The sequence below is a fragment of the Symphalangus syndactylus genome, chromosome 22 (assembly GCF_028878055.3).
Source record: "Symphalangus syndactylus isolate Jambi chromosome 22, NHGRI_mSymSyn1-v2.1_pri, whole genome shotgun sequence".
Lineage (NCBI taxonomy): Eukaryota > Metazoa > Chordata > Mammalia > Primates > Hylobatidae > Symphalangus > Symphalangus syndactylus.
The window spans coordinates 61,879,194-61,903,888 of NC_072444.2; the positions used below are offsets into that span (position 1 = coordinate 61,879,194).

Below are 24,695 nucleotides of genomic sequence, written 5' to 3' on the forward strand. Positions count from 1 at the left end.
TTTTTTTTTTGAAATGGAGTCTGGCTCTGTCTCCCAGGCTGGAGTGTGGTGGCATGATCTCAGCTCACTGCAACTTCTGTCTCCCAGGTTCAAGGTCTCCTGCCTCAGCCTTCTGAGTAGCTGGGACTACAGGCATGTGCCACCACGCCTGGCTAATTTTTTTGTATTTTTATTAGAGATGGGGTTTCACCATGTTGGTCAGGCTGGTCTCGAACTCCTGATCTCAAATAATATGCCCACCTCAGCCTCCCAAAGTGCTGAGATTACAGGCGTGAGCCACTGCACCTGGCCAGGTTTTTACTTTCAATAGCACATGATCTTCTTGCTTGCATAGTTTGTGAGCAGAAGTCTAATGTAACTCTATCCTTCCTTCTCTATAGGTAGGGTGTGTTTTCCCCCCTCTGGCTTCTTGAAAGAATTTTTTTCTTTGTCTTTAATGTTCTGCAATTCAAATATGGTATGCTTGGGCGTGGATATTTTTGGTATTTACCTTGCTTGATTTTCCTTGAGCTACTGGGATCTATGATTTGGTGTCTGCCATAAATTTTGGAAAATTCTTAGCCATTATTACTTTAAGCATCTCTTCTGTTATTTTCTTTCTTTATTTTCCTACCGATATTTCTATTATGTGTAGTTACATCATTTGTAGTCCTACCATAGTTCTTGGATAGTCTTTTCAATCTTTTTTAAACCTTTTTGAATTTCAGTTTTAGAAGTTGCTATTGACATTTCTTCAAGCTCACTGATTTCCTAGACTCCATCCAGTCTGTTGATGAGCCTATCAAAGGTACTTTTCAGTACTTTACAATGTTTTTGGTTTCTGTCATTTTCTTTTGATTCTTTCTTAGGGTTTCCATCTCACTGCTTACAATACGCATCTGTTCTTGCACATTGTCTACTTTTTCACTAGAACCTTTAGTATGTTAATCACAGTTGTGTTACATTTCCAGTCTGATAATGCTAAAATCTCTGCCATATCTGAATCTCATTTGGATGTTTGCTTTAGCTTTTCAAACTATGCTTTTTGTCTTTTAGTGTGCTGTGTAATATTTTGTTGAAAGCTGGACATGATGTACCAGGCAAATGAAACAGAGGTAATTAGACCTTTAGTGTGAGGTTGTTATATTTACCTGACTTGGAGGTACATTGCGTTTGCTATAGTTGTAGGTGTCGGGGCTAAAAATCTCCTTTGGTGTCCTTGTTTTTGTTCATTTTCTGTTGTATTTTTTCTTTTCTGTTGTCTTTGGGTTTTCTTAGAGACTTCTTTCTAAATAAGGTCTGAAACAAGCAATTTTTTCCATTGTAACCCCCTAATATTATTCAGGAGCCCTATTCATGATTGCTAAGTTTCAGGAGTCGGGGAAAGAGTCTTTTGTCCCATGATTAGATTCTAATATTTTATTAAGCCTGTTTCTGGACTGTGACCTTCACAAATTCTTCTCAGTCTCTTCCCATTTTCACTCCCAACTCAGGTAAGACAAGAAGGCTAGAAGGGTATATGCCTTCTTTTATATCAGAGTCTGGTAAAACCCTAGTTTGTTAGGCTTTCCTAAGATAGTTTACTGTGAGGGCAGAACTAAGAAAAACAGAATTCTCTTGATGTCTTTCAAAATGCCTACTTTTCCTTTCCCCTGCTGAAATATGAAGAAAATTTTTTCTTATCTTCATTGTGATAGGCTGGCAGGGCTGCTGAAGGTATACTCACAAAAGTATAGGGTCCCCACTAGAACTGGGCTCCCTTAAAGTTTTTTACTATAAAGATTGTAGACACTGAGCCTCCAGTAAGTTGTCAATCATAGTTGAAGTTTTTCTACTCTGGTCCTGGTTCTAGTAGTGGTCTCTTCTCCTGGCCTTTCCTCTACTATGTTGTGATTCTTTGTATATGCCTCTCCTATTTTGGAGGCAGCCATTTTCTCTATGACTTCGATTCTCTGATGGATCTAAGAAGGGTTATTGATTTTCAGATTGTTTAGCTTTTTTCTTATTGTGAGGAAAGTGTGACAACTTTGAAGTTCCTTACATGCCAGAGTGGAAACCAGAAGTCACCATTATCTCTTTTGAGTTCTAGACAGCATATTGAACCAAAACATTTTTCTTTAAATTATCATGTCATGAAATCTATAACTCTCATTTAGGCTTCAAAGGACTATGAAATGGCTCATATATTATCATAAAATAATTAGGTTTTAGAAAAATATCATGCTAGGTGAGGACATTTCTACTTCTGTAACTTTCATTGCCAAAAACAAAAATGTTAACTCTTGACAGTTATGTGATCACATAGTTGACATTGCTGTTTCATTTCTGTCCAACTTGATGAACTATGTTGGCATACTCTACCAGGATTTTTTGCTAAAAGGCTCAAATTAATCTCCGAAAACTGACATTTTTCGTGTGTGTATTTGATGCTTTCAGAAAATCATTAATACCTGTGTATATTTATTGACTTCTAGGATGAACTATAGGGTTCCCTAAAATTATTATAATTTGTTCTAAAGTACAGATTCCTTTTACTCTGTTCGTATGCCTAACTTCGGATCTGTTTCCTTTTGGTAGTATCTGTGACACTGTAGGGACAAGTGGCATTCTGTTTCCTCTGTTTTGATTATGGCTACTGTTGGTTATTATGTCATTTGGAATAGGAAGAGCTTGTCTTTACTTCTATAATGTAAACTCCTGTTTGTGACTTGCTGAAAGTCACTTTATCAATCTAGGACACGACAGAGCTTTAATTAATGCCCTTTACTAGCTATCTCATTGATTGCTCTGACTTTTGATAATCGCCTCAAACGATTTTCTTTTCACAGTTATATTTGCAATGTGGTAGGCAGTTGTATTATTCTTGCTGCTACTCTGCTCTCTCATCATTGATTTGCTTCTTGTGCTTAAAGATCTTTTGCTTTTACTTGTCTCAGTGCACGTCCTAATTTTTCTCTTTTATTTTGACAGGAGTTTCTCTGAGGTTCCATTATTATATTTAAAAATAGCTGTCATATAGTCTGTTCATCATTCTTTCTCATATATCAATGATGCTATTATTGACTTTTTATAATACCTTAACTGGTGAAATGCAATAGTCTTCTCTCTTCAGTTTTTATTTTTGTTTTTGTTTCACCTTGTTTCCTTTTTATTTTTTGGAGTAAAAGTACATCTGAATTAAAATATCTGAGCTATAGACTAGGAAGACTGTTTATATAAATAGGAAAGTGATTCATACTTATTGTTTGGGTGAATAAAAATCAGATCAATGGGTTTTATTTTTACTTTGATAGAGAGGAACGTTTGGTTTGGGCATCCTTTTAAGAGCTATGATTATTTGGTACATATTAACCATCTTTCAATTCTCAGACCACTTTAGTTAAATGAATGCACTGTGACTTCCTCATTAAGGAGTGACTGAAGGATAATAAATTTTAAGACGATTTTTTTAAAAAGCCATCATCTCTAAAGCTCACTCCTTATTGTTCCGTTGTTTTTTGTATCTACTGTTAAAGGAGATTTAAATTTTACATTGCTATTCCTCCTTAAACATAAATAAAAATAAGTCCCCAAACAACACAAGTCTTTTTCATAATTTGTTCTTTGAAAGTAGTAGAAATGTATATATTTATATGATTTCTACTGTAAATATATATTACATATAAAATATGTAACTATACATATAAAACATATATATAACTATATATAACATATATAACTATATATCTGTGGAGATATATATATATATATATATATATATATATATATAGTTGTTGTGTTGGTGGGAATGGAGGATTATTTTCCAGTTATAGATTTTATTTCCACCTCCTCATCCATATTGATTTAATTTCATTTTTGTACATATTGAACATTAACATGTTTCTAAAAATAAAAAATATGCATAGTTAGAGGAATGTCACTCATCCCGTGTCCTCTACTACTTGCAGATAACCAGCTTCCTTATTTTCCATTTTATAGTTCGTGCTTGTTTGTATCTTTCTATTTCCTCTTATTTCTTACACAAAAGGTAGCAAGTTATATAATCTCTTTTGAATTTTTTTTCACTTAACATTTCCTAGGAATTAGTTCATATTAGTTATTTAAAGTCTTTTTCATTCTTTTTTTACAGTTGCATAGTATTTCATTGTGTGTGTGCAGCCATAGTTTATTTGAACAAATTCCTATACTTGGACATTTAGGTAGTTTTTAATAATTTATAATTATAAGCAATTTTTCAATGTACAATCTACTGCACATGTATTTTGGTATTTTTGGAGGTATGTTTTCAGGATAAATTCATAGAAATGTGATTGTTGGATAACAGGATAAATGCATACAAGTTGTGTTAAATATTGCCAAATTCTCTTTTATGGTGCTTTTATGGTGGTGGCACCATCCTCACATTCCCACCTTAACTTTACAGATACAGTATATTGTTTGTTTTTTTTAATCTTTTTTTAATTATACTTTAAGTTTTAGAGTACATGTGCACAATGTGCAGGTTAGTTACATATGTATACATGTGCCATGTTGGTGTGCTGCACCCATTAACTCGACATTTAACATTAGGTATATCTCCTAATGCTGTCCCTCTCCCTCCCCCCACCCCACAACAGTCCCCGGAGTGTGATGTTTCCCTTCCTGTGTCCATGTGTTCTCATTGTTCAATTCCCACCTATGAGTGAGAACATGCGGTGTTTGTTTTTTTTGTCCTTGAGATAGTTTGCTGAGAATGATGGTTTCCAGCTTCATCCATGTCCCTGCAAACGACATGAATTCATCATTTTTATGGCTGCATAGTATTCCATGGTGTATATGTGCCACCTTTTCTTAATCCAGTCTATCATTGATGGACATTTGGGTTGGTTCCAAGTCTTTGCTATTGTGAATAGTGCCGCAATAAACATACGTGTGCATGTGTCTTTATAGCAGCATGTTTTGTAATCCTTTGGATATATACTCAGTAATGGGATGGCTGGGTCAAACGGTATTTCCAGTTCTAGATCCCTAAGGAATTGCCACGCTGACTTCCACAACGGTTGAACTAGTTTACAGTCCCACCAACAGTGTAAAAGTGTTCCTATTTCTCCACATCCTCTCCAGCACCTGTTGTTTCCTGACTTTTTAATGATAGCCATTCTAACTGGTGTGAGATGGTATCTCATTGTGGTTTCGATTTGCATTTCTCTGATGGCCAGTGATGATGAGCATTTTTGCATGTGTCTTTTGGATGCATAAATGTCTTCTTTTGAGAAGTGTCTGTTCATATCTTTTGCCCAGTTTTTGATGGGGTTGCTTTTTTCTTGTAAATTTGTTGGAGTTCATTGTAGATTCTGGATATTAGCCCTTTGTCAGATGAGTAGATTGCAAAAATTTTCTCCCATTTTGTAGGTTACCTGTTCACTCTGATGGTAGTTTCTTTTGCTGTGCAAAAGTTCTTTAGTTTAATTAGATCCCATTTGTCAGTTTTGGCTTTTGTTGCCATTGCTTTTGGTGGTTTAGACATGAAGTCCTTGCCCATGCCTATGTCCTGAGTGGTATTGCCTAGGTTTTCTTCTAGGGTTTTTATGGTTTCAGGTCTAACATTTAAGTCTTTAATCCATCTTGAATTAATTTTTGTATAAGGTGTAAAGAAGGGATCCAGTTTCAGCTTTCTATATATGGCTAGCCAGTTTTCCCAGCACCATTTATTAAATAGGGAATTGTTTCCCCATTTCTCGTTTTTGTCGGGTTTGTCAAAGATCAGCTGGTTGTAGATATGCAGCATTATTTCTGAGGGCTCTGTTCTGTTCCATTGGTCTATATCTCTGTTTTGGTAACAGTACCATGCTGTTTTGGTTACTGTAGCCTTGTAGTATAGTTTGAAGTCAGGTAGCGTGATGCCTCCAGCTTTGTTCTTTTGGCTTAGGATTGACTTGGCAACGCGGGCCCTTTTTTGTTAAGCTTTTGAATTTTTGCTGTATGTGAGAAATGATATCATAGTAGAGTTTTTGCTTTTAATATGCACAAATTTGAACATTTGCTTATATATTTAGTGGCTATATTTATAGCTCTTTTTGTGAACTTTGTTTTTGTAGTTTGCCTATGTTTCTATAGGAAATACTGTTTGTGCCTTCATTTTCAAATCTTTGTATTTAGAGACATACTCATATATCTGTGATATATATTGCAAACATTTTCTCTCATTTGGATATTTGTGTTTTGACTTGGATTGTAGTGATTCTTGCCATGCAAAAGATTTAAAGAGAATTTTTACATAGTCAAATGTATCATTAATTTCTTTTGTTTCCTCTGGAATTTCAGTCATGGTTATAAAGCAGTTTCCCATGCCACACTTAAGTTTACCCATGATTTTTCTAAGTGTATGCATAATTTTATTTTTTTACATTGGAGTCTTTGATCAGTTTGGACTGTGTGGTGTGTGGAGTAGATATAATTTTATATTTTTCTGAAAGTCTTTCCAATGTGTTCGTACCATCATGAAAAAACTATCTCTTTGTGCTTGTGATTGAGATAACATATTTTCACATATTAGGTACCTATATATATTTGGATTTCTTACTACACTTGTATTTCATTTGTCTGCCTAGTTATAAACTGATTCCACACTATTTAAATTAGGCATCACCAGTATATTTTAATATCTGTTAGTGCTACTCCCTCCTGATAGCTATTCTTTTTGTGTGTGTTTTCAAGCTATCCTTATAAGGTAATTTTTTTCATATAAAGTTTAGGATTAACTTTTCTAGCTCCATGAAACAAGCTCATTGGAGTATTTTGTGATTACATTAAATTTATAAATAAACTTAGAAAGAACTAAAATCTTGATGATTTTAAGATGACCTAACCAAAAACAAGGGATATATTTTTGTGGCAAGTCTATTTTTGTATCTAATAGAAATTTTAAAAATAGTTTTCTTTATAGAAACCTTGAATACTTCTTGTTATTTTCTTTAGTATTTTATATTTTTGTTGCTATCATGAATGGAGTTTTATCCATTTTATTCTATAACTGGTTAATAGAAAATGATATTGATATATGCTTGCGAATTTTATAACATGCTAGCTTGTTCAATTTTTTATTTGAATTATTTTTTATCATTTATTCTATAGTAGTTTTCAAATATAATGTTATATTAGACAATAGAGAGGTTTTATTTCTAATTTGTATGCCTATAATTGTGTTCTCTGGTTTCATGATTTGAGTCCAGAGAAATGTTGAATAGTAGTAAAGATAGTGAGCATTCTTACCTTTCCCTAGTCTCACTGGGAATGCCTCCAGGATTTCCCCACTAAGTAAGTACTTATAAGTTTCATATCACTGCTGTAACAGATTACTACAAATTTAGTGACTTTTGAAAACACACTTATTATCATACAATTTTGGAGGTCAGAAGTAAGAAAAATGAATCTTACTGGAATAAAATCAAGTTGTTAGCAGGGCTGCATTTATTCTGGAGGTTCTAGTGTATAATCAGTTTTTTTGGTTTTTTTTTTTTGCCTTTTCCAGTTTCTGTAAGCCACTTGTGTTCTTTGTCCAGCAGTGTAGTTTCTTCAGATCTCTCTGACTCTGATCCTTCCTACCAACATCCCTCCTTCACTTAAAAATAACCCTGTGATTACACTGGGCTCACCTGGATAATCCAGAACAATGTTTCCATTTTAAAATCCTTTGGGAAAACTGGCTAGCTATATGCAGAAAACTGAAACTGGACCCCTTCCTTATACCTTATACAAAAATTAACTCAAGATGGATTGAAGACTTAAATGTAAGACATAAAACCGTAAAGACCCTAGAAGAAAACCTAGGCAATACCATTCAGGATATAAGCATGGGCAAAAAGACTACATGACTAAAACACCAAAAGCAACGACAACAAAAGCCAAAATTGACAAATGGAATTTAATTAAACTAAACAGTTTCTGCACAGCAAAAGAAACTACCATCAGAGTGAACAGGCAACCTACAGACTGGGAGAAAATTTTTGCAATCTATCCATCTGACAAAGGGCTACTATTCAGAATCTACAAGCAACTTAAACCAATTTACTAGAAAAAAAAAACCATCAAAAAGTGGGCGAAGGATATGAACAGACACTTCTCAAAAGAAGACGTTTATGCGGCCAACAAATATTTGAAAAAAAGTTTATCATCACTGGTCATTAGAGAAATGCAAATGAAAACCACAATGAGATACCATCTCATGTCAGTCAGAATGGCAATCATTAAAAAGCAGGAAACAACAGATGCTGGAGAGGATGTGGAGAGATATGAATACTTTTACACTGTTGGTGGGAGTGTAAATTAGTTCAACCATTGTGGAAGACAGTGTGGTGATTCCTTGAGGATCTAGAACCAGAAATACCATTTGACCTAGCAATCCATTACTGTGTATATCCCCAAAGGATTATAAATCATTATACTATAAAGACACATGCACACATATGTTTATTGCAGCACTATTCACAATAGCAAAGACTTGGAACCAACCCAGATGCCCGTGAGTGATAGACTGGAAAAACAAAATGTGGCACATATACAACATGGAAGACTATGCAGCCATAAAATAAAGATGCATTCATGTCCCTTGCAGGGACATGGATGAAACTGGAAACCATCTTTCTCAGCAAACTAACACAGGAACAGAAAAACAAACACCGCATGTTCTCACTCATAAGTGGGAGTTGAACAATGAGAACACATGGACACAGGGAGGGGAACATCACACACCGGGGCCTGTTGGTGGGTGAGGAGCTAAGGGAGGGATAGCCTTAGGACAAATACCTAATGTAGATGACAGGTTGATGGGTGCAGCAAACCACCATGGCAAGTGTATCCCTATGTAACAAACCTGCCCGTTCCGCACATGTATCCCATAACTTAAAGTATAATAAAATTTAAAAAAATCCTTATTTTAATCACATCTGCAAAATACACATAACAGAGGTTGTGAAGATTAGGGCATAGCTCTGTTGCTGGAGAATTGGTAGGGGTGTATTGTACCTGTTACAAGGTGTGTGTGCCTGTGTGTTTGAGTGTATGTGTGTTTGATCATATTAATGAAATATCCATCCATTCCTGTTTTGTTTTTATTTTTCTTGCGAGAGTTTGCATTAAGAATGGATTTTGGATTTTGTCAAATGAGGTAATCACATGATTTTTTCTTTGGACCTATTAATATGGTGAATTATATCAATACATTTTCTAATGCTGAACCATTTCTGCATTTGTAGTATATTCCCCACTTTGTCATGTTCTTGCTTCTCTCTTTATCGGGTTCAGATATTATTATGACACTTCATAAAAAGAATGTGGATGTTTTTCTTCATTTCCTATGTTCTAAACAATTTATATAGCATTAGGACTATGTGGTCACTAAATGTTTGGTAGAAATTCTTTGTGACAACTATGTAGAACTAACCTTTTTTGTTAGTTCTTTTAAAGCTCTCTATTCATGCTGAGGCTAATTTTGTTCTTTTCATGCTGGGGTAAGTTTTGGTTGGCTATATTCTTAAAAGGAATGACCCAGTTCCTCTAAATTTTCAAATTCATTTGCATAGATGTATATCCTTTATTAAGAGTTCTAACCCACACCATTTTTTCTTTTTTATCTATGTGTTTCTCTCCTCAGCTATTATTTAAAATAGTAATTTGCCTGTTTGGTTTACTGTTTTAGCAGGATTATGGTTTGTTAATTTTGTCTACTGTTTTTATATTCTCTACCTCATTAATTTCTGCATTTATCTTTATTATTTAGTTCTTCATGCTTCCTTTATATACATATATATTTTTTTCATTTTCCAACTGTCGGAATAAGAAATTTAATTCCTTTATTTTCATGTGCCTGACATATGTGTTTAGGACTATTAATTTTCTCCTGATAACTATTTTAAAGGGATACCATAGATTCTTACAGTGTTTTATTATCATACTTTTTTTCCCAAAAATTCTATAGTTTTCTTGTTTGTATTGCTCCTTTTACTCAAGGTTTGTTAAATATAAGCTATTTTAATTTCCAGATAGGCCACATTTTGTTTGTTTTCATTTTTAAATTCTAGTTTTATTGCATTGTAAGCAGAGTGTTGTTTGTGATATTTCTATTTTTTAAGAATCTACTGATGTTTTCTTTGTGTTAGAATCTATAATTAATATTTGTGAATGTTCAACTGGGTGCAGTGGGGCACACCTCTGATCCCAGGATGGCTGAGATAGGAAGATGACTTGAGCTCAAGAGTTTGAGACCAGCCTGGGCAACATAGTGAGAATCCATCTCAAAAAAATAAATCTATAATTGCAAATGTTCTATGTACATTTGGAAGAAGACATATTCTCTATTATTGATGTGATTTATTAAATATATATGTACTTAATTGATTATACTTTTTAGGTTTTTTTATAATCTCTACTATTTTTCTTCAATTGGTCTATTTTGTACCAAAAATAGTTAAGTTATACTATTATTAGTATGTTTCTATTTTTCCAGCATCTTCTGTGTTTTTTCTACATGTAGTTGCTGTTGTATGGTGCATAGATATTCAAAACTTCTATTTCTTCATAGTGAAATGTTAACTTTAACATTCTAAAGTGTTTTTATTTGTCTCTTCTGATGCTTTTTGTCTTGAATTTTAATTTGTCAGATATTAGGATTGTACAACATGCATTCTTCTTGTTTTAATTTGCCTAAGTCTTTATCCATCCCTTTATTTTTAGCCTTTTGAAACCTCCACATTATGTGTGTCTTTTATATTCTGCATGAACACAGAGGTGGGTTTACCTTTATGTGTCAGTGTAAACACTGAATTTCTCTTAATAAATGAATTAACCTTATTTACTTTTATTGATATGACAATTATCTTTGGCCTCTTCATAGTAGCTTACATTGTGTTTATGGTGTGTTTAAATTTACATGTATTAATTGCTTTCTTTATTTGGTGTATACATTTGGCTGTTTGTTTTTTTGTTTGTTTGTGTTCTGGGATGGAGTCTTACTCTGTCACCCAGGGTGGAGTGCAGTGGCGTGATCTCGTGATCTAGGCTCACTGCAACCTCCACCTTCCGGATTCAAGCGATTCTCTTACCTCAGCCTCCTGAGTTGCTGGAATTACAGGCACGCACCACCACTCTCAGCTAATTTTTTTTGTATTTTTAGTAGAGAAGACGTTTCACCATGTTGGCCAGGCTGGTCTCAAACTCCTGACCTCAGGTGATCCACCCGCTTCAGCCTCCCCAAATGCTGGGATTACAGGCCTGAGCCACTGTGCCTAGTCTTGGCTTTTTAAATATATGTAAATATATATGTGTGTGTGTGTGTGTGTGTGTGTGTATATAATTGTATTGTATTGTATTCTGAGACAGAGTCTCACTTCATCGCCCAGGCTGGGGTGCAGTGGTGCAATCTTACCTCACTGCAACCTCCGCCTCCTGGATTCAAGCAATCCTTGTGTCTCAGGCCTCCCAAACAGCTGGGATTATAGGCGTGTACCACCATGCCCAGCTATTTTTTTTTTTTTTTTCAATAGAGACAGGGTTTCACCATGTTGGCCAGGCTGGTCTCAAACTCCTGATCTCAAGTCATTTGCTTGCCTTGGCCTCCCAAAATGCTAGGATTACAGGTGTGAGCCACTGCATCTGACCAATATGTTTTGGTAGTTAGGAATACTTGCCTTCTTATTTTAGAAGTTACCTTTGTATTTAACTTTGTACAGTGCCCTTAATTTCCTCACCTTTTCTGGCCTAATTTAGTGCTGTTTGTTATGTCAGTTTTAAATTATTTCCACCTGGTACCTATAATTTTTTTCCACTTTTTTACATTTTCTCTTTCTTCTTCTTTTTCTTCCATGTTTTAGGTCTATCCTATAAATATAATCTATTCTACTTTTTCATAGCATGAAATATTTACGCGTTATTCTTCTAGTCCTGACCCCATTCTCATTGTAATATTTGCTTTACAATTATATATTTGACAAGTTTCAGTCATTTTGCCAAAGATTCCCAAGTTATTTTTTGGTTGAATGAAGCTTAGTTTCCAGCAGATTCTTGAGGAAAATCACAATATACAGTGTTTTCTGAGTTGGGGAGATTCAAATCTGTTTGAAGAACAGTTTAGCCAGATGTAATATTCTATTTACTATTCTTGAAAATGTTACTCTGTTGCAGCCTTGATTTGTATACTGTTTTGAGAAGTTTGTTGCCAGTTTTTATTTTTTATTTTTTGCATTTTAAAATTATCTGTTTTCCTGAGAACTTGAGAAGGTCTTTATTTTAAAGTTTAATAGTTTTACTAGTATATGTCCCAGGGTTGATTGATCTGGATTAGATTTTCAGGGGATATAGTAGTTTGTTTCAATGTATAGATTCAAGTTTTCTTTATTTTGGGGGCATTTGAGGGGTTACTATAATTTTAAACATTATTTTGGTCAGATGTTTTAATTTTCTTTATATAAAATATAGGTATGTTGGACTATTTTCCATTTCATTTACTTTCTCTAATCTACTTCTATCTTTATCTCATCTTATTTATCTATTTTTTTTGCTACTTTCCTTTAATGTTTTCACTGAATCTTGTATGTCGTCATTTGAGTACTTTCTTGGACATCTTGTTATTCATAATTCAATTTTGAAAATTTTTTTGCTTCTATTGTCTTTCTGAGTTCAGTCAGTTCATTTTATTTATTTCTCTTTTTGTCTATTCTGGTCTTAATATTCTATTTCTCATTCAAGGTATTTTTTTGTCATATCTTCAAAGATTTTGAGGGTATTTACTGCTGTGTGATGTTTTATGTTACAGGGTTTTTCTTTTCAGCTTTGTTCTTGGTTATTTGGAGGAGACTTTGTTAGTAGAAACATTTTCACATTTTCTGGCTTTTATTGCAGTTTTACCTGAAGGTAGTCTGTTTTATTTCAATGTCTATTTATTTCATGAATAAGGTTTCTATTTCCAAAGCATCCTCTTTTGTTATTTCTGCCCTCTTTTGTGAGGTTTGATTTATGGATGTTGTTGCTGGTAGTGGTGATAGGAAAAGGGCGATACCTTGTTCTGTCTTTGTTTCTGCAGGATTCCTAATTTCCCTCCTCTAATTTCTTCTCCCCCTTTACTGCATTATCTCTAAGGTCTACCAGCTATTCCGTCTATATATGATTATCTGTGACTGCCACTTCCAGTCTCTTACATTTTGAAGTCTGTATCTGGGTTCTGAACTGCCAAGTTCTGAATTGTATTCTGTATTTTGAAGGCATCATTGAAGTTTCTTTTTCTGAAAATGATTTCGTCTGTGTTTCACCTAAGTCTTTTACTCCTCTGCAATTTTTTTCATGGAATCTCTTAGGATTCTCTTCCTCTACATTCCACATCCACTGGGTGACATTCTACTGGGTAATCTGTCAGATATTTTTCTACTTACATCTAATTTGAAAGTGTGTATATGTGTGTTTGTTCATGTTCTGTCTCTAGTAATGGAGAATGCAAGGGTAATGTGTGGTTTGTTTTGCTCTGCTTGTGGATTTTCTTTTGTAGTAGTGCTGATAGGGGAATATGAAACTTGGGCTACTGCTGTTGTTTTGCACGCCTGGAAGGTCAAAATAGGTTTTTCTTTTCAGTGCAACTCGATTGGTTTTAAAAATTTGAATCTATAACAACAAGAGCTCTCAAATATTTTAACTTTAAACACAGATTTGGTCTAAAAGGCAGGGGAAATTAATTTTAGTTTTGGCCATTCTACAATTTTGCCATGCAGCCATTAGGAAATTACTTACCTTTTTGGGTTTTCATTTTCGTCTCTATAAAATGAAGGCAATGGCCAAGACCTTCAGATGATTGCTGATATTGCTTATATCTCTAACCGGTTGTACACACATCCACAAATATGTACCTACATATCATTCTTAGTACTCTGTCTAAGAAATTTGGAGAAGATAAAGTCTGTTTTATTCTGAGAGTGGTACTGCATTTTAAAGCTCTGTTGAATAATGTTTTCCAGTGACAGAAATTGATCATAATACTAAAAACATTTCATTTTGATATAACATCACACTCAAGGATACTCCTCAGGAATTTAATATCTCAGTATGTCTGTGTGCTTATCTCTATATCTGTAGAGCAATCTCTCTATTCCTCAGAAGCAACTGAATAGCATATTTAAAACATAATTTCATCCTGCTATTTTAGCTTAACTGCATGATGTTAGGTTTTATTACCTTTTGAAAAGTTTAAAATCATGTAAATCAGGATAAGAAATTAAGGGGCATTTTAACAGTGTAGTTTTATTTTATTGAGAATTTTAAAGAGAAAGGCTATGTAACTCAAGCAGCATCCCCTATTAGTTGTAAACACTAACCTTAGGTAAACATCATTTTTATCAGATAACACCTAAGTTACTTCAGGTTAATTTGGCTAGGAAAGGATTTATGGAGAAAAGGAAACTCATATACTCTTCCAGCTAAACTTCTCAGTGATCCTTAATATTTATTTTTTGGTAGTTTAAAAATCACTTTTAATATTTTCAAAATTGCCTTCTCCATCATATTTTTAAAACTCTTATTCAAATGCCTTTGTTAAATTTCACATTGCAGAAGGTGGCAGTGCTCACTTTTTGGTCTAGTTCCTATAGCAGTCAGGGATGTAACATAAACCTTGGTATATGCATGTTTTTTTTCTTCAAGTTATTCTAATTTTTTATATGTTTCTATTAGTTTGCCTAGTGGCAGAAAAATGCTACCAGTTTGGAGTCAAAATCATTAAAAGTGATAGCATACATTCTGATTTCCCAGATAGATTCTCTTTTAAACCTATTTCATTTCTGGTTCATTTCTCTTTATTTTTCCATTCACATTTTATTCCTTGGTGTTATTTTCATGATGTGATGTCGCAAACACTCCCTGAGTTAGAATCTGTAAGCTATAGAAGCAACTGTTCCCTTGTAATTATGCTATAATTTGGGCAAGCTGCTGCCATATGGATAGCACTGTTTTTGTTAAATAATTGGAATAAGCATGATTTCGAATGGCCCACTGTTTGATTAAGAGTTTCTAAAGTACTCAGTTGCAATTTCACTTTTATAAAAATGCTTTTTAACTGTAAAGCGTATTTTGGAAGTATTATATTCTATAAACAAATATGACATAATTTATAACAAAAATAGTAGAAATTCAAATACCTTCACAATTAGGGACTTTACTCTTATTAGTTACTTCTAATCAGTATTTTTTCCATATGCAGGGTAGATTTAGCTATCTAGGAATATGTTTATTTATAAATTGGATTATTACGTGGTTGTAACAAAGCTTTGTGTCGCATTAACTTTTTAGGTTTCTGGTTGAACACGATAAAATGAACACAGCTATGTCTGCTGTATTGGGGAAATCTACTTATATGACAGTAAAATAATAAAAGAGGCATAAACTCTCAACAAAAAATATAATAAAGCATGTGACAGTTGGGGAGAAAGTTCAACAAATTTTGGGAACTGAAAAGTAAAGAGATGAGTGGTAATTCACCTACCTGAGTGGAGAAAGTAGAAAGCTCTTCTTCAGTTGGAAGATCTTCAAGAAGCAAATCAATTTACAGGGCATAGGTGCGTTGGGCACAAATCTATGTATTTATGACATTTTACCTCTTTCATGGCACATAGGAAGATATTCCACTGTCTTCTTTGCAGGATATTTGAGCCATTTGACTGAGATCTGACCAATGACTTGTAGGCAGGAGCAACGTAAGCCACTTCTAAGCCAAAGTCATAAATCACCTTGGGCTACCCTCCTGCTATCTCTTTCCTTTTTAAGGGTGAACTTGAAAGCCACATATTCTAGATGGTGAATCTATAAGGTGGACACAACCTGAATCCTAAGTCTTTGCTTAGAACGTTGCCCTCTGGAAGAGTTGAACAACCTGCATCAAACTTTACGTGAAAAGAAAATAAACCCTTATTTTAACAAATATTCAGATTTCCAGGTTTATTTGTTACCACAGTATAGCGTATTTTATTCTGACAAATACAAGATTATGGGAAGCCTTAGGAATTATAAGTTGTAAGAAACTAAAGACAAATGTGTTCAGTGGTCCTAAAAATTACCCCCTTACCTAGAGAAGATAGTGTTAGTGTAAAAGATCATACTGTGAAAATGCAGGATAAAAGTGAAAGTCTATATAGTTTGTGAAAGAGCCCTGAGAGTGCTCCCTTTCTCTAGCCAGCTGTCATAAAAGCACCATCCAGGTTTATACACGTGAAGCAAGAGATAGGGGATTCCTATCCTGAGAAAAAGGCAGGTTAAAAAGTAAAGACTTACGGATACTAACATTTGTGGAACACAAATAAAATGCCCTGGTCCTTGCATAATCAGCCAATAGTAATGATTAGTATTGGATAAGACTCACCTATAATCAAAGAGCTTCCAGTTTGTGTTTGTGGTGCCACATTCTAATCCCTAATAGCAAAGGATCACCAAAAATGTAAGCTAAGTCCAATGTGAAACAGTGAGGACAAAATAAATAGAAGTCAGGAACTAAGAATAAAATGAGATAATGTACAGAGAGAAATAAAATAAAAATATTTTAATATTGTCAATTATGTAAGATGAAATATTGCAGTTATAAGAACAAGATAATATTTAAAAGGAATAATTAAGAAATGAACATTAAAAATCTAATTGCAAAATAAGTTAAAAATTAATAAAAAGTTGGAGACTAATTTAGGGTAAATTACTTGGAAAGAAAGAAAACACAGAAAATACAGAAAAAATAAAAGAAAAAGTTATACAGGTTAAATATCTGATGGATGATGGTTCCATAAAAGGAGGACCTATAAAATACCATACATGAAAATGAATTGATGACCTAAATATGAAGTGGTAAAATGTAAAATTTTCTAAATGAAAAAATATGAGAGCATAGACTTATAGCATTGGGATTGAGGAAAAAAATCTCAAGTGTGGCATAAAAAACACAAACTATGAGGGGAAGGATAAATCGAGAAATTTAAAAACCATGTATTACAAAAACCATAACAAAATTAAAAATCAAATTATAGGAAAGTATATTTGTATTATATAAAACCACCAACAGACTACTGTTCAGAATCTATGCATATATTTCTATATGTATATTGTCAACATCTATCTATATATAAGTCTGTGTGCGTGTGTGTGTACTTAAACTCAGTAGGAAAAAAATACACATTAGAAGTCTAAAAGTTGGCTGGGTGTGGTGGCTTATGCCTCTAATCCCAGCACTTTGGGAGGCCAAGGTGAGTGGGTCACCTGAGGTCAGGAGTTCAAGACCAGCCTGGCAAACCCCTTCTCTACTGAAAATACAAAAATTAGCTGGGCATGATGGTGCACACCTGTAATCCCAGCTGTTTGGGAGGCTGAGGCAGGAGAATCATTTGAACCCGGGAGGCAGAAGTTGCAATGAGCCAAGATTGCACCATTGCACCCCAGCCTGGGCAGCAGAGCAAGACCCCACCACCCCCGCCACCAAAAAAGTCTGAAAGTTAAAAAAAAAAATCTTGTAGCTATAGGGGCAAAACCATTTTCTATCTGCCCACACCCCTTGGTTCCTAACTCGTATCCCTCCAACTCCTGCTCTGTCTCCTTCTCTGACTTTGACTTTTCTGCCTCCCTCTTATAAAGATGCTGTGATGCATCGGGTCCACTGGGTGCTCCAGAATCATTTCCCCTTCACAATATTCTTAATCACTTCTACAAAGTTTATTTTGCCATGTATGGTGGCACATTCATTGATTCCAATTATCAGGTGTGGACATTTTTGGAGGGCCATTGTTCACTCTACCACAATGGTCAAACAGTATGGACCAATTTGCAGAACAGGAAGTATAAAGAGTCATTAATGATGTGAGAGGAACATAAAGCTCATGGTAATCTGGAAAAATGAATTTTCTCAACAAAAATAAGCCTGATGATACCAAGAATTGGGAGCATGTTGAAAAGAAAAAATTTGACAATACTTTGTGTATCTGCTTATATAAATATTTATGACCTAATTCTGGGCAATACTACTAGGGGAAATCTCTTTTACATGTGTAACACATAGAGATGTGTACAAGGAGGTTCAATAGATCATCCTGTGGATTTGCAAGAAATTGAGCACAACCAAAGGTCCCACTAATTGGGAAATGAATACATAAATTGCCATGTGTTCATATACTGGGATATTACTCAATAATGAAAATGAATGAATTCTATCTGCATGGTCGACATGGATAGATCTAGAAATCACAATACTACATGAGGAAGATCTTTTCCAGAGCAATATGTGTGACAAAAATATTTAAGTAAAAATTTTAAAAAATATATATGGCAATAGTATGTGCTATCTGTAAATACAGGTATATACATCTTAGTTAAAGCATAAAACATTTGTGCTTATTAATTACACTCTCACCACTCCTCTTCACATAGTACTGGAAGTCCTAGCCAGAGCAATCAGACGAAAGAACTAAAGGCATACAAATCGGAAAAGAGGAAGCCAGCCTGTGGCTGTTTGCCAATGACTTGATCGTTTACCTAAAGCCTCCTGCAGAAAGCTCCCAGAACTGATAAAAGAATTCAGCAAAGTTTCTGGATACAAAATGAATGTACATATATCAGTAGCTCTTCTATATACCAACAGCGACCAAGCTGAGAATCAAATCAAGAACTGAACTCCTTTTACAATAGCTGCAAAAACAAAACAAAACAAAACAAACCAAGGAAGTGAAAGACCTCTACAAGGAAAACTACAAAACACTGCTGAAAGAAATCATAGATGACACAAACAAATGGAAAAACATCCCATGCTTATGGATGGGTAGAATTTATATCGTGAAAATGACCGTACTGCCAAAAGCAATCAACAAATTCAGTGCAATTCCTATAAAATATACTACCATTATTCTTCACCAAATTAGAAAAAACAATTCTAAAATTCATATGGAACCAAAAAAGAGCCTGCATAGCCAAAGCAAGACTAAGCAAAAAGAACAAATCTGGAGTCATCACATTACCTGATTTCAAACTATATTATAGTCACCAAAACAGCATGGTACTGGTATAAAATAGGTACACAGGCCAGGCACGGTGGCTCATGCCTGTAATCCTAGCACTTTGGGGAGCTGAGGCAGGTGGATTGCCTGAGTTCAGGAGTTCGAGACCAGCCTGGGCAACACAGTGAAACCCTGTCTCTACTAAAATACAAAAAAGTAGCCAGGCATGGTGGTATGTCCCTGTAGTCCTAGCTACTTGGGAGGCTGAGGCAAGAAAATTGCTTGAACCCGGGAGGCGGAGGTTGCAGTAAGCCAGGATCGCGCCACTGCACTCCAGCCTGGGCGACAGAGCCAGACTCTGTCCCAAAAAAATAAAAAAAAATTAAATTTAAAAAAAAGGCACATAGACCAATGGTACAGAATAGAGAATCAGAAATAAACCCAAATACTTACAGCCAACTTATCTTCAACAAAGCAAACAAAAACATAAAATGAGGAAAGGACACCCTTTTAAACAAATGGTGCTGGAATAATTGGCTAGCCACACGTAGGAGAATGAAACTGGATCCTCATCTCTCACTTTATACAAAAATCCACTTAAGATGGATTAAGGACTTAAATCTAAGGCATGAAACTTTAAAAATTCTGGAAGATAACATTGGAAAAACCCTTCTAGACATTGGCTTAGGCAAGGGTTTCATGACCAAGAACCCAAAAGCAAATGTAATCAAAAGAAACATAAATAGCTGGGACTTAATTAAACCGAAGAGCTTTTGCACGGCAATAGGAACCATCAGCAAAATAAACAGACAACCCACAGAGTAGGAAAAAATCTTCACAATCTATACATGTGACAAAGTACTAATATCCAGATTCTACAGTGAACTCAAACCAACAAGAAACAAACAATCCCATCAAAAAGTGGCCTAAGGACATAAATAGACAATTCTCAAAAGAAGATATACAAATGGCCAACAAACATTTGAAAAAATGTTGAACATCACTAATGATCAGCATTATGCAAATCAAAACCACAATGGGGTATCACCTTACTCCTGCAAGAATGGCTGTAATAAAAAATCAAAAAATATTAGTTGTTCTTGTGGATGTAGTGAACAAAGAACACTTCAGCCCTGTTGGTGGAAAATATAAACTAGTGTAACCACTATGAAAAACAGTGTGGAGATTCCTTAAAAAACTAAAAGTAGAACTACCATTTGATCCAGCAATCCTACTACCCAGAGGAAAATAAGTCATTATACGAAAAATATCCTTGCACATGCATGTTTACAGCAGCACAATTCGCAATTGCAAAATGTAGAACCAACCCAAATGCCCATCCATCAATGAGTGGATAAAGAAACTGGTGTGTATATGTATATATACATATATACACACACATATATGTATATATGTGTGTGTGTGTGTGTGTGTGTATGATGAAATATGACTCAGCCATAAAAAGGAATGAATTAATGGCATTCACAGTGACCTGGATGAGATTGGAGACTATTACTCTAAGTCAAGTAACTCAGGAATGGGAAACCAAACATCATATGTCCTCACTCATAAGTGGGAGCTAAGCTATGAAGATGCAAAGGCATAAGAATGACACAAAGGACTTTGGGGACTCAGTGAGAAAGGGTGGGAAGAGAGTCAGGGATAAAAACTACAAATTGGGTGCAGTGTAGACTGCTTGGGTGATGGGTGCACCAAAATCTCACACATCACCACTAAAGAACTTTAGGAGTCCAAAGAGGGCAGACCACCTGAGGTCAGGAATTTGAGACCAGCCTGGCCAACAGGATGAAGCCCAGCTCTAATAAAAATACAAAAATTAGCCGGGTGTGGTGGTGCACCTGTAGTCCCAGCAACTTGGGAAGCTGAGACACGAGAATTCCTTAACCTGGGAGGCAGAGGTTACAGTGAGCCAAGATTGTGCCACTGCACTCCAGCCTGGGTGACAGAGTGAGACTCGGTCTCAAAAAAAATTAAAAAAAGAAAAAAGAACTTACTCATGTAACCAAACACCACTGTTCTCCAATAACTTATGAAAATAAAAAAATTAAAAAAAATTAAAAAAATATATATGGCAATACTACATGCGATCTGTAAATACAGGTCTATACATATGAAAGTATAAAACATTTATACTTATTAATTATTACGTTTTTATGTCTGAAATAATACAATCAATTTAAGGATAGTAGCTATGTCTGAGGAGACAGAAATAAAACTAGAATTGCAAAGAACACTAGGGATTTCACCAGTATTTGTAATTTTTTTATTATTTAAGGAAACTTGAACCAAATGTTAGTTTTGCTAGAAAGGTATGGAAGTATTTGTTATGTTACTCTATTTTTCTATATGTGTGATGTATGATATAAAAGTAGTGGTAAATGGAATGCTAATGAATTGGAGGTACTTTACCGCTGATTTTTATTTTATAAGAGCTTCTGCCCATATTTGTAAATAGGGAGATTTTCTTACATTTCCAGGGGAAGTAAGAATTACTAGTGTAATTTTTGTTTCAAATATTTTCTTTATATTTAAATATTTGGGGAGTAATTTATAAAAGACAACATGTTCTATACATGTGACAGGGGTCAAATTATCACGGCATCTTTTCTAAAAAGGCAAATCAACGGAATAGGTCTGTTTCATTAAGAAGATACATCATTTTCTACAAAAGGATCAATTTTCATTTCTGTGTGTGGACAAAAATTTTTGTTGTGGATTTTAGTTTGTAAGGTCATTCCAATTACACTAAAGGTTACTACAAATCTAAGGGGTGAGTAAATCACATTTTATTGTTGTTTCTCTCTCTGCTGATAATGAAACTTAGCAGCCAAGAGATTAAGGTCATAATAATATATCGTGATGCAAAGTGCAGAACCCAGATATTTCTCATTCACCATCTAATCTTCCTTTTACTGTTCCAGAAAAGGGAATCTTACTGATCAAATTAGACCAGAGCTCAACATGTTACCTTTTATTATTATTGTTTTAACCAAGGAGTGGGATAGTGAAAATAACATTAGAAATATGTTAATATGTACTCAATAGGACATATGCTATTTCTTGGAAAGAAAACAAGAATTAGGAGCCCTTTTCGAAAATATGAAAGCCTTAATTAATTCCTGTAACTCCCTGCACATGCTCTTACTGTTGGAGACTTATTATCTGTTCTGCTGGTCCAGGAGGAAAAGTCAATGTGGGAAGGATGAGCAACAGAGAGTGAAAGCTGGTAAGTGGGAAGAAAGGAACCACTACTTTAGCTGTATACAGAGAATGAAATAGCATGGGGCTTGCTTTCTGAAGGGAAAAATGAAATCAACCTTGGAAATTGAAACTCATTTTCTAAAAACATACACAACTTATAAAACTCTTTTACATTTCTGCATTAGTTTGCTCGGGCTGTCGTAAGAAGTTCCACAAACTTGCTGGGTCAAACAACAGATTTTTATTTTATTTTATTTTATTTTATTGTATTCATTCATTCATTCATTCACTCACTCACTTTCTGGAGGCCGTAAGTCCAAGATCAAGGTGGGGGCAGCATTGCTTTTTTCTGAAGGCTCTCTCCTTGGCTTGTAGATGGCTGCCCTCCCGCTGTGTCTTCACATGGTCTTTCCTGTGTATGTGCCTGTGTGCTAATCTCTTATAAGGACACCAGTCATATTGGATTAAGGCCTACCCTATGCTTTATTTTAATCACCTCTTTAGTCATTCTATCTCCAAATTAGTTTGCAATCTGAGGTCCCAGGGGTTATGACTTCAACATACTAATTTTAGAGCAATGAAACTCAGCCTATAACAATTTCTGAAAAGTCAAAACATGGAAACTTCTTGTTGACTTACAGCTTTCTGTCGTATCGCACAATAGAAAGAGGTGGTCCCCTCCCCCAGCCTCTGCTTTACTTGGCAACAGTGACATTACTTTCTGTATTAGATGAGACATTTTCAGGAAAGTTTCTTTCTAGTAGATTTTGATCCCAGACCCCAAAATTGTCACACTGAATTGAACAGTAACAATGAGACACTGCGCTTTTCATTTTGAAAGGACTAATATTATCTAAATAGAGTTTTAAAAAATCAAATATTGAGGCTGGGCTCGATCCTGGGCCAATCCTGGCACTTTGGGAGACCAAGTCAGGTGGATTGCTTGAACCCGGGAGCTCAAGACCAGCCCGGGCAACATGACAAAACCCCATCTCTACAAAATATACAAAAATTAGACAGTTGTGGTGTTGTGCATCTGTAGTCCCAGCTACTCAGGAGGCTGAGGTGGGAGGATTACCTGGGCCTGGGGAGGTCGAGGCTGCCATGAGCCCTGATTCCACTATTGCACCCAGCCTGAGTATCAGAGTGAGGCCCTGTCTCAAAAAATAAATAAAATGAAATATTGGACCAGAGGAAGATTTAGCTTTTCCTCTATGAACACATTAACTCTCAATGGCTTAATGGGGGGTATAAATATGGAAATTTACTATCAATGTGGCCAAATATGAGCATGTTTTACTCTGTCTTCTATAAGTAATCGCTCCCCCATTTATGTGTTTTCCCAAGTTAGAAATGAAACAATTTAAGACTTCTTCCTTTTTTTGTTTTTTTGAGACTTTGCCCATCACCCAGGCTGGAGTGCGGTGGTGCAATCTCGGCTCACTGTAGCCCCCTCCTCCCAGGTTCAAGCAGTTCTCCTGCCTCAGCCTCCCAAGTAGCTAGGACTACAGGCACACACCACCACCATGCCTTGCTAATTTTTGTATTTTTAGTAGAGACAAGGTGTCATCGGGTTGGCCAGGCTGGTCTCAAACTCCTGACCTCAGGTGATCTGCCTGCCTTGGCCTCCCAAAGCGTTGGGATTATAGGCGTGAGCCACTACACCTGCCCCCCCCCCTCCTTTTTAAAACCACATTCAGAGGAACCATTACCAAAATCTCTCTGTCAGTATTTGAACATTGACCCTTTCTTTAGTTTACATTCTTAGAATATTATCCTTTTCCTCCCAAAGTATTGGTTGCCTTTGACTGAATAGAGGAACTAATAACAAGGGACAAAAGGAACAGAATGTCAATTAATATTTGAAATATTATCTCCCAATATGAATCTGATTTCCCTCCACTTGAAATCATTTAATGCCTAATTAAACAAATTTCTTAGCCTGTGACAGGAAGCCCTTCCAGAGCAGCTTTCGAAGAACCCTCATACCTTGTATCTATCTACATTCCTCCTCGCACTTTCTGCTTCAGGAGAACAAATGGGCTTCTACGTTTCTCCAGTGGTGTGCTTACAAATGTTTAACAATCAGTTCTTAGGAGTTTGGCAGGGGAGGCTTGATTTGTAGCATTTGCCAATTTCTGTATTGTAAATACTCTGACTTTGGCCAATTTAAAGCTTACAGGAGGTCAAGTGGTTTGCAAATTCCTGAAAATTTAACAGTTGGCTCCTGTGAGCAGGTAGAGCTAGCTCCAGTATACCACTGGTTCCCATCCCCAAAAGGTATGATTTCAAACCTTTGAATATGCTATCGTTTTGCCTTAGAATAGTGTTTTCTCTGTGCCTGCGAAGCTCCCATTAATCTTTTAAAAATGTAGCTCAGGTGTCCTCTCTGAGCACCCTTCTGCCTTACAGGGGGGTTCATCACTGCCTCATCAGTGTTTCTCCTCATCATTACAAATGCTTTTATGTGGGGTTGGTTACATTATCACATTATCTTGTCTTTTTATTTATTTACCTTTT

The 24,695-nt window shown here is 35.3% G+C and overlaps 1 protein-coding gene across 1 annotated transcript in view; it reads left to right on the forward strand.

Annotated features, from left to right (window-relative positions):
• The window catches only part of THSD7B (thrombospondin type 1 domain containing 7B), a 1,279,053-nt gene that overhangs the window by 682,412 nt on the left and 571,946 nt on the right, over positions 1 to 24,695 (forward strand). The window lies entirely within an intron of this gene.